Raw genomic sequence first — 12,444 nt, 5'->3', positions numbered from 1 at the left:
AATATACACATATACAATTGTTCAGATTACCGACAGCTGTTCACATTGTAACAGACACACAGACCGACCGACATTGTTGCTGCCACACTCTGCTACCTTCTACATCATTAACCCCCCAACTCTTACATTACATTACTCGTGTACAGGTTATTAAAACAGTGAATGATGGTTTTCCATTTATTCATTTTGCCTTAATATTCGCATAAATTCATTTTATTCATTATCTACAAGTTAAGCAATAAAACCCGGCCGCATTACTAATTACCCACTGCTGCAGTCCTGCCACCACTATAGTAACACAACTTCACCATTCTACTCGTACTTTTACGACTGTTTATATTATTCATTGCTCTTCTTCAATTTACGTATTAATTATTTCTCTTTTTATTAAGTATTTATCGATAAACTGTTCGATCATTAGTTATACTTCTTACGACTTGTAACCTGCTGCTACTGAGTCAAAAAGACGTTATCTAAAAGTGGATGAAAGAAACCGCGGGAAATTTAACATTTTCAATCAGATCTCCTGAACAGTAACAGTGGTTTTTGGAAAATTGACAGCAAATTATCTGCATACACCAGCTGGAAGACGAAATATCCCAGCAAGATCGATGTTCACACTTCGATCACCCTATCTGAAATTTAGCCGCTACACTCTTTGTTTCTTGCTTGGAACGGTTTCATTTAATCTTGACACACTTTGTACTTCTGGAACAACTACCTATTTCAGCCAGCTTTCCAGAAAATTTCGATTAGGAGCTTTTTCGGTTAGGTCATTTTTGTATTTCCACATACGATCCTTCATGTCATTGTACGTAATCAGGATTAAACGAGTAGCTAAAGTGCTGAGTTTGTAAAAGTGCCATGAAAGGAAACGCTGATCTCCTAATACTATAAATTATTTTACAACTAAGCCGCGTCATCATCTGAAGGCCTTTATCGGTGCCCAGCCAGTTTCTAACATTGAGACAACTCTTTCTATTTGAGAACAGCGAGGAGTTTTTAGGAAGAGAAAATCTAAGTTTCTGCAACTGGATTCGAATCCGGGATCTTCGCGAGGGAATACAATGCATTGAGCTTATCCTCTCCTTATCCATTCGTAGTCGAGAGCGTATGGCGATAATCTCGAGATAACAGTGGCGATGTAGAACTGATACCGTGGAAATAGAACTTCAGTTAACAATGAAAGTAAATCTAGGACACTGAATTAACCAACTAAGACTCAATATTATCTATTATATGAATTATTAAAATCCTGCTATAACTAATACTAATATTTAGGTATGATTTATAATGATGAGTAGATAGCATGAACTGAGAGCTAGTGTGCAGTCGGGGCGTGGGTTTAAAGAGCACGTTGACGAGAGTTATCTGAGTCGAGGATTGCAATGAGAGCCAGACGGGTTGATTGCCACTTTTATGGAGCTGGTTGTTGGGAGGATGGCTTTCCTGGTTTACGAAGAGTAGAGGACTATTTGGTTGGTACCATCGCCTTCTTTGTTGGCCTTTCTGCAGGTGTACAATCTTTAATAAGAATGTCCGGTTCTTCTCTCACTATACTTGAAGAGTTAGAATATAAAATGTTATTAATTCGGTGATTGGCACACTAGCTGTGAACGACTGCCTCTTCCGGTATAAAATTCTTCTGTAAAGTAACCAGACGTCACAATAGCCGAGTGGTTAATTGCGAGGCTCACCAAGCTAAGATATATATGGTGATATTCTCGGTCTACACCTTGGATATTATTTAATGGTTAATATAAATAATTTATTGTATAATAAAGTATGTTTGCTAGACGCCTCCGTTCGCGACACCTAATTCAGTAGTTGGACGTAAAGCCCGCCCGGAAAAATAGGCGATTACTTTAGAAGGTAATAAGAGTTTTAATCCAGTTCCGGTGTAAGCGACTATCCTCACAGGTGAGCCGAATGATTTATTAATTGGTTGGAAAGGAAGAATTAAAGAAAAGAAGGGATATCTAAGGATGATTGTAGTGGCAACAATGTCACAGTTTGAGTGCAGGAGACGGTCCATTAGCAGCCTCACTAGGTCATCCCGTGTGTTTGTGAGTTCACTATTAGTGCAAGTGTAACACAATAGCCAACCTAACAATATAACTTTTTTTTATGCTAGAGAATAAAAATAAAACGACTGCCTCCGTTGTGTGGATAAAATAATAACATTAAAGTCAAACTAATTATCCAATTTAGTACGCAGTCAACAGCACTGAAACTTGGTCCATTATTAATGACTTCTTGTGGAGAAGGGGCAGACGACCGGTAGCGCGTTTAGGCATTGTGTCTGATGAAGGCTCCCTTAGTGTGTCGAAAGCTGTTCGGCTGATGATCTTTACAATTTAGTAAAGATTAACATTTTGTGTGTGAGACGATGTCAGTGTGAATCATATATTGGTGAATGAATCTGTGAATGTGGATACCACCTACAGAGTGCTGCAGGTACACCACCTGCTGATTCTACCGTGTCAAAACATTTTATTTATTATATCTCCAACTATATATATATATATATATATATATATATCAAATCACCTCTTCAGTATGTACTAGTTATATAATTGTATGCAATGTTTAATCTAATACGACAAATTTGATAAATTTGCATAATCAAGTAGCACTATAACACCTAATTATGTACCAAGTGGTTGACAATACCAAATCAGCTGATCGCGATTTAGGTTATGGTCTTTATTCAATTATTTAGAAGGCTAAGAACAGTGTTGCAACCTGTTTATTTGCTAAAAATAATAAATAATAAATGAATGAGTTTTTGTTTTCTTGCCACAATTCACATATTAAGATTTCTCACAATGTAGAGTTCCTAATAAAAATGTAGTATTCCCTGAAATCAAATGATTCTCTTAGAGGAAGCAAGACGGCGCATCTCTTCTAGAACCCACTACGTTTCCTTTAACGTGGAAAAGCTTCAATCAGAATGGATGAAAATTAAGTCCATCCCATTCTCTTATAGCCTGGGAAACCATGGAAATTCAAAAAACAAACTGATCTGTAGAGTTGAACTTTTGGTTATTTTAAATTTGCTCAGTCCAGAATTTAGGTTAAATATTTAGTGCTAGTAAAAATATGTTAGTTAATAAGCTATGCACTAAAAAGGCGAAGTAGTGGTACTTGATGCGTGCCAAAGATTCTCACTAGAAAGTGGAAAGCCTTTTCAGGAAAGCGGAACTTGCAGTCAGCTGATGAGCCGTAAAGGAAATAGATACAAAATATTGTGCACAATAAGCCTTAAGATTGCCTTAAAAATTAGTGAGCGGGATTTTGGGCTTCACATTCACCCTGCTTACAGGGAAGACCTCGCTCCTCTACACTCGTCCTAATTCCAACCTTAAACATTTTATTACGAAAGAGGAAGTGAAAGCAAATTGTATTGAATTATTTCATTTCTAAACAACCTTCATGGTACCAAAGAAGAATTTGAATTACTCTCACAAAGATGGGTTCAAGTGATCAATAAGTATGGATCACTCTGTCAACCATTTCTTAATTCTGCTCATGAAGGTGAAACCGCCAAAACACAGCGAAGATTCAGCGTAGTAGGAAAATTCACAGATACTCTTTCATCAGCAGAGTCCAATTAAAATGCAGTTTTCAGAGGTCGCAGTGCACATGCGCAGTCTTGGTTTACAACTAGAATGTCTATTCTAGGATTCCGGGATAATTCTAAAGAAAAGCCACAGTCCGGTGAGATCACTCAGACGGCCTTCTCTCACCACTGTCTCTCTAGTTCTAACGCATCAATATTCTTCGAACTCAGGAAAAATTTCTCTGACAAATAAAAAATTACAACGTTGTAAATGTTAGTGTGTTTGTAGATTACAGTACAAAGTTTACAGGAAAGCCTCGGAGCCAATTTGGAGAAAGTGAACAATCCATCCAGTAACGAAGGTATTTCCGGTGGAGGATTTTCCTTCAAACTCGACTTTAATCAATCATTTATCGACTTATCGAGAGTACCGAAGAGAAGAACCGCACATTGCTCTCTCCCACTAGGATTGTATTCCAATTTTACCAGAATACACCAGAAATAGAAGTTTCAGATCTACGAACATAGAAATTGATGCGTGCCAAAGATTCTCACTAGAAAGTGGAAAGCCTTTTCAGGAAAGCGGAACTTGCAGTCAGCTGATGAGCCGTAAAGGAAATAGATACACAATATTGTGCACAATAAGCCTTAAGATTGCCTTAAAAATTAGTGAGCGGGATTTTGGGCTTCACATTCACCCTGCTTACAGGGAAGACCTCGCTCCTCTACACTCGTCCTAATTCCAACCTTAAACATTTTATTACGAAAGAGGAAGTGAAAGCAAATTGTATTGAATTATTTCATTTCTAAACAACCTTCATGGTACCAAAGAAGAATTTGAATTACTCTCACAAAGATTATTTTTATATATTTTGAGTAACGGTGCGAACATTACCTCAGACCGACACTCAGGCCAGCTTTTAGAAGTCACTTCTTCTTAGTCAGCGGAACGAAAAACGATTATTTTCAGTGAAATTTTCAAATTGAAACTTACAACACCTTCTTTTATCCAGTAAGGGAAGTAAACAAATTCAAATTTGGGCAGGGCATTTCAGGATATTGTTTAAACATCTCAGAGGACAGATCCTGTGTTCAAGGTAAATCTGGAGTTAAAAATAAAGTGATTATACCAGATCTGGGGAAAAAAAAGCGGCAGTAGAAGACAGAGGGGGGGACAACGTGCAGCAGACTGGATCTGAAGAAGTGCTTGTGTAGACCTTCAGAAAGACGAGAAGTTCCAGTTATGGCGATATAAACTGGAGCCAATGATTGGCCACAGCAAGTTTAAGGACAAGATTGAGAGTGTTACTGTTTTGGGCAAACAATGTAAACAGATACTAACAAAAAGAGAAAAGCATTAAAACAGAGTGCGTAGGTGTGGAAGAAGTGTGGACTTGAACAGGAAAGCAGTGATCAGCTCTAACCAAGGTAACTAGAAGTAAGGGCAGCCTTTTACTGAGTAACTACTGAGGAGTTAAAAACTTTAATTAAATAGAGGAAAGTATTCGATAGCACGTTTTTTGGAGCAAAATTGTGGTTACGCCACAATGTCTGAATGAAGTTTCCACCTAAATCACATAATTTTCTTTGAAAAAACAATGAATTAAATTAATTAAATAAGAAGAATAAATTCAATAAGACACCATAATCGATTATTAGTTAGATTAATAATCGATGAATAATGATCGATTGATTATTATTCATCGATTGGAGAAAACATTGGTATCATGATTTAAAAAGAATGCCTTCTTTTATCTATAGAATTCTAAAACTAAAAACAATATTTTATCAGCGGAAGTCTGGCCAGATCAGTTTGCTAAAAGTACGTCACTAAGCGGAGCTGTTATGCAACCGTAGTGAGGTTTCGTTGTGTAGCTGTATGCAGTTAAGATAGCTGCAGCTATTTTGGAGAGATCGTGACGTCAGCTGACTGCTCCCAGCGGAACAACTATTTTATTATTTTCTAGGTTTTGAACCTGATCTATTGTTAGCATAAACGCTTCTATTCGCGATTCAATTCTTAATTTGGGAATTTGAAGCTTCCACGAAAGTTAATTTTAATTTTGTAATCGCAAGTAACCAGTTTGTTACTGAGGAACTACTACTGAGGAGTTAAAAACTTTAATTAAATAGAGGAAAGTATTCGATAGCACGTTTTTTGGAGCAAAATTGTGGTTACGCCACAATGTCTGAATGAAGTTTCCACCTAAATCACATAATTTTCTTTGAAAAAAAATAATGAATTAAATTAATTAAATAAGAAAGGAAACGTTCATATTTTTTTTTTTTCAACAAAAATCTTGTACAGTAAGAGAAATACTCGTATTTGCTTGAAGAGGCAACACTGCGCCCTGTTAATGAACGCATCAAATTGATTTGGAAATCTAATTAAGTAGAATAATAGAAATAAAGGCCGTGACGTTGCGGAGCCGACCTTCTTTAGATCTCCGTTTTTTGTTTATTTATATTCTCCTCACTGCCGGAGAACTGAAGAAGGTGTTCGGATTTTTTGTCCGCAAGGTTGGGTCCGCTGCTATCACTTCAAGATTAATGACTTCTTGCGTCTTCTTCTTCTTATTTTTTATGACACCATTATTCATATAATAAAAACTTCTACTTGTAATCATTATCCCTTCACTTCCCTTTGCTGTTCCGTTTGTCTCCACTGTGTTCTTTCACCCTTTTTACTAAGTTTTACTCAGTCTAGCCCTCACAGAAAGAATTATTCCAATCGTGACGAGTTTTGATTGAGAGTTTACCGGAAATGCATATTAGCGAAGTCGGAAACATGTTTTTCTAAGCGAAAAGTCACAAAACCAATTTGGTATTTTGATGAATTGTCTCCAGCTGTTTCTGCAATAAAGATTTCGTTAAAATCGATCCACTGGACCGCTACTTTTACTATTTCGATTATTCTGTTTTTTTATCTGCAATATCCTTGAAAACGATTCTATTTCAGCCTAATAGAAGGCAGCCAATCAGAGTGTGAGACATACGTAAGAAACGTTCAAAGAAGTTCATTAGCATAATTGTTACATTCATTGTTACACATTCACAACATATAGAATTGTTAAATCAAGTCTGCAGTGCTAGGAGATCTGACTGTGTCAGAATGGTCCAGGTGAATGTTGACAGTGTGTGTAACACAACATATAGCCGTTATAGAAATTTCCCCATCATGTCGCAGTCTATATATAACCTGGCCGATATAACAATTGTATCACCTTCGCCTCCTCCCACTTATAGCGAGATTTTTTTGAAGCAATTTTTTTTTTCTCCACTAACGACGATAACAACAGCAACAGCATTAAGATTAAAAAAGTAGGTAGGCGGATCTAGGTGGCACGTGGTTCCGGTGGGGTGCCTGCATCCGGTTTGCAACAGAGAGGGGTTGTTCATTCAATATGAGATGTCGTCAAATCACTGGCTTGTTTACTTTCACAATAACGGGCAAATCAACGATAGGTACTCAGCGGTTGGGTACTTACTGTTATTCAATTATAATTGAGTTTAAACAAAATAATTAATTTCAGAGCATCTAATTCAAAGTCCTTTGACTGTTGAAACAATTCCACTTCCAGCAGAGTGCTGGAGTCGAGAGCTAATCCTCTAGGATCTCAAATAAGTGTAAAAAAAAACTCGGTCGAGCGATTTCAAATGAAATTTAATACGAAAGCTTCCTGTGGTTCTTTCTTCTTTTTGAGCGTTTTGAACGCCGGACATTTGCTACTCACTTTTTAATTTCATTCATTAGGAATTCTAAATAAAAAACACCCATAGATACGCATGTATATATATATATATATATATATATATATATATATATATGTAAAGATAGAAAGGGTTAGAAGAAAGTGGAAGCTCGATCGATAGTTGTGATCGATTAGAACGTATTCTAAGTGAAATTTTACATGAATTCATCATCCTAGCGTGGCATTGCACAGCCAATCTGACCTTATTATCTGGCGGGTTCTCTTTAAAGAGGAAGATGGATGACAAATATCCAGCCGTGAAGTGAATGCTTAGCCTAGAGATCTCGCTTGTCACAGTTTCGATTTTCTACATTTCTCTGTCCGACTAGAACCTAGTCAGACACAAGAGTTATGATCTATAATATTGAACCTGACCAGCAGGATAAGGGTTGATCCTCAAAAACGGCCATATTTTTCCAACAAAGTAAATTTCTAGAAGAACGTGACCCAAAATGGTCTATCCAAAAATGTGCTCGTTGTGCATTGTTATATTTACCTTCATTGCAAAGAACGTAGGGCCTAATCTCGCGAAAAGATTTTTTGTTGCACCAAGTCCATTGTGACGGTACATTGAGTTGACATTTCTTGCTTGTTGAGTACCAGAATTCCATCACGTTCGGCTCAATTTGGGTTACTTATGAGGTTAGATTTCCATTAAAGTTCTATTTTACCACTTGGTTGTTATCATCTTCGTTCATTGTCTACTTAAATATCAACTTATGGATTTAAAATTGGCGAGGAATCGGTTCAATTAAAAACAACAACTCGTCTTAAGTAAGTAGCCACGTAAGTTTCTATAATTATATAAAATTTATTGTATTTTATTTATTTATTTTTATTTTTCAATTCTTAAATTGTTTGTATTTATGTATTTGTAATATCCAGACCCCTGAAGAAGACAATACATTAGTCGAAACGTTGGCAAAAATATGAGTTGTTTTTTATTTGGACCGATTCCTCGCCAATCTTGAATCCTTAATTTAATATTTTACGGACACTAAATATAATATCAACCTATCCATTTTATTTGAAATCCTCTTAAGGAAAAGTGGCTTTAAGCGGAGTGGTAGTTCTGCGACCTTAATTGAAGACAGCTAATCATTAGTTACGCTCATGATTTGTTGAAAACTTAAAGAAAAATCCTTGGCAATCTCAGACTCCATCCTCAGCTCCCTCCTGTGTAAATAGCGTTCAGCCACAAAAAGTTGAAAAATGAAATCGAAGAAGTAAAAAGTTACCAACATCTGTTGGAGAATTCATTTTTGTTTTTTTTTTTAAATGAAGAAAGGCCCTGTCAAAGACTGGAACTATTTCTCAGAGAATGCAAACAAAGGAGGTGAACCTTCTCCAGGGAATAATGGTATTGGTGTTCCTGGAGGAGAGCGCCATCCAGCTGCAACTGATTTCTTTCTCTCTCATTCCTGCTCGCTCTCTCGATTGAATAGCAATCAATCATGAAGGCAGTGTGGGTGACAGTAGGAAGTAGAACTGATGGTAACCGTAATATTGAGGTTACAACTGCCATAGCTCGCTGAAACTTCCAGCATTTAAATTAACCTAACCAGCCAATTAAACAATTCAATTAGACGAAACTTCAGTCTCGATTGGCTGTGTGAACCAGCTGGTGGCAAAGCAAAAAATACAATTTCAAAAATTAACTAACTAATTTTTAGTTTTTTACTCTAAATCTACCTTAAAAAAAAAAGGCTTTAAACGACAAATTATTTTTCTAAATATTAACAAATTAGTTTTCGAATCTTTCAGTTTACCTAAAGTTTGACTCTGAATATCTCGAATTCTCGGAATGCAATATAATGTAACACGATTATAGAATACAGTTTTCTTCCCAATTTATAGAAATATGAACATTGTGGGTTCAACAGTATAGAAGTTTTAGATAACTAAAGTTACCTAATCTTTCAGTTTATCTAAAGATTTTAGGTTTAATATCTCGATTCCTATCACACGGAAATCTATGCAATTTAACACAATTGTAGACTACAAGTATCTCCACTATTGTGAGAAATAGGAAAATTGTAGATGTAATAGTACTGGAGATAAAACTAGATAAATTTTACTAATCCGCTTGACACATAGTTTTGCTGTGAATACAAACTACTGTTTACATCCTACACATACATTTACATATACATAGAACTCTATAGTTGGAAGCCAATCTGACTCTTCAAGAATTTACCTACAATCGACTTCTTTCTGTATTATGGTCTACAATTTTTGCATTAGTTTTAAGGTAATTGTAATTTTAAGACAGATAATTGATATTGAGAGGGTTCAGGTATTGAGCTGTTGTCTTCAGCACATCCATTGTCTGCATTAGAAACAACGTACCAACGGCTTTCAAATTGCAAGAATCTCCTTCTCCTTTGGCTTTCTTTACTTGAAGGAGCCTGTCCATTATCTTCCTTCAACTTTTGGATATACACTTAGCGCTGCACATAAGCCTATCGGCAATGTTGAAAGAAATAATTTAACTCTAGTTTTCTCCGACTATTTGCAGATCGATTATGTCGAAAAAGGAATTGTGCCAGCAAAATGAATAAATTTTAAATTTATCTAAAATTTATGAATATAAGGTTTCGGAAGCATGCACTGCACGTCTTGTTCCGCAGAGGATGTGTCAACTCCATGTACTCCAAACAGATACGATCAGAAGGAACACTGCTTCTTTCAGAGGTAAGAGGAAGTGAAAAACCACCCTGATCTTATGTGTGGTAAGCAAAATTATTTCCTTTTAATTGCGGATTTAAAAATAATAAAAATACTATGTAGAACTGAATTCATTATTTCGTTTTTTTGAGCTAGCGTGGTGTGATTCAGTCAGGTGCCAAGGACCTTAGATGTTGAGCACCTTTAAAAAAGAACACAAAAACAATTATTTCGTTTTAATGAGTTTGGCTAATTAAATATGTTTTAAAGTTTGTTTCCGTTCAAACGAGAAATGATGATTGATATGATGAAGGCAGAGAAATCAGCTGGCAGTTGATCTGATGTGGCAGAGTAGCAGTGATACCAACCACATTCCAGGAGAAAGGTAAAATATGAGCAGTCTCAAATACGGAGAAAGTTTAGAAGGTTGGCCAGCAAATTTCTTTTCTTTCTTTTTTCCTTCACTTCTTAACCGCAACCATTTAAACAAGTTTTTGATTTTGTAACAAAGAAAAAAGTAAAGATAACAACTTCTTGAATTTAACTGGTTAACTAAGAGAAGTTTATTATTATTATTAATTATAAAATATTTAAGAAGGTTGGTAATGTAATTAACATTTTTTTTCGGGATACTTCTAATTCTTGTTCTTAAATGGAAGTAATTGATATCGTCAACAGCGAGAGAGAAATTTCTTATTTAGTTCGGGAAGTTTATTTCCTCTGCTTGGGAACAGAAAGAGTCACAGAAGAAAATTAAGCCCACTCAGCAAGTTCCAGATGATTGTGGCAGTCAACACTGTCTACATCCTGTTTATAGCAGAAGTATAAGAAATTTATGGACTGGAGAGTTTGGAGAGGCATTTGGAGGTTAGATCTCCAAACACTAGACAGACAACTTCTCCTTCATGATAACTTGGCGTTCCTTCTGTTACCCAGATGGACACCACCAACAGTATGGAACTTCTCCAATGTAGAACCTGGTGTTGTTTGCTGACAGAAGTCCAAAGTCCTGACTTTCCTCGCTGGTTCCTTCACCCAGTCACAATCTGTCTAATTACTGCATCGCTCCATCGTAAAGTTAGACCAACGTAACATCCTCTTATCGGGCAAAACTACTGACTACCTCAGAATTTATCGTAATGAAAAATGATCCTCGTTTCACGAAAATAAGAACCAAACAACATTGCCACTATCAAAGCATAACCTTCTCCTCTTAATTCCTTCTATGTTGTGGTAATAGAGCGTAATAATGCCAGCAAACTAGCCGCTAGTTGTGCGAAGAACAAGAAGTGCCCGAGAGAGAACTCAGCACAATGCAACTGTTCCTTAATTGTCCTTAATCAAAAATTGTGTTCTTTCTTTCTTTTTATTTGTTGTTCCTGTTTCTTTGGTCTCCTATTAAGTACCGACATTCTTTATTTATGTTTCTTAAATAACACACAGTTCTGCCGGAAGGAAAACAAGCCAGCTGATTTAATTAAATACTACAGTACACTACATTACTACAGTATTAAATACTAAAGTAGTACGTACTACTGTATTAAACTATTGGCATAACAACTCTTCATTAGATTAATGTTCGAAGTTGCTCACTGAATAGGCCTTGCTTACAGCTGGCCCACTTCCATACCGCTTTTCAGATTTTCTTAAAGCAGTAGTATGCTAGAGTGTGGCTCCTTCTACGCCGGCTTGGAAAAGGACCTTCGTGCTACTTGCACAATACTCCGGAACTAACCAGATCGGATTTGGTTGGAAATAATATTGGAGAAATGAATTATAGTACACAAAGTCCTAAATCCTCTTTCCACTTAAGGGAATTTTAAAAAATAATAATAATACAGATGCTGTTAGGGAAATTTTTGAAAAGTTTATCAACCCAGATCCTGCTGAATTCGTAAAAAATGAATCCGCAGCTGAGGATTCTTCTTTACAATGACAGCAGATCCCATCCAGATGTGGTACATACCCTATCCAACTGTGATGTCTAGGATTGTAAATGGAACTAGAATAGGAGGAATACTGACTGGTCCATTTTAGGAATGCACTTAAGTGATAAAGATCAACTGCAATAAGTTTTACTTTATACTAATTTTAAACTTATAATGATAAGGAACCGGATATAAAGTCGACTTGATGTGAGCACCACACTTAGTGTTTTGGCAATGCAGCATCAATATGGGACGGTGAGAGCTAACTCACATCATAGGAACACCATTTAAGAAGATATTTAGTAAGCAGTGGACGGCCGAAGGAGACTCTATTGGTCATATCCTCTACAGATCTCCACGTCCAGCATCTTGGCAGATCCCCTCCCTATCTAGCCCATCAATTGGCACAAGTCTTCGTCCCATCACCGTTCACTTAATAACAATAAACTACTATTTAATCTATCTAACTTTAACTGTAACCTCCACAAACTGTTATCAATTTAATTGACCGCGTTTAAAGTGGATAGTTAATACT

Source organism: Rhodnius prolixus, unplaced genomic scaffold, assembly GCF_049639745.1.
Source record: "Rhodnius prolixus isolate KJV_2025 unplaced genomic scaffold, Rpr scaffold_13, whole genome shotgun sequence".
Taxonomy (NCBI): domain Eukaryota; kingdom Metazoa; phylum Arthropoda; class Insecta; order Hemiptera; family Reduviidae; genus Rhodnius; species Rhodnius prolixus.
Note: the sequence above shows the minus strand (reverse complement) of the source record.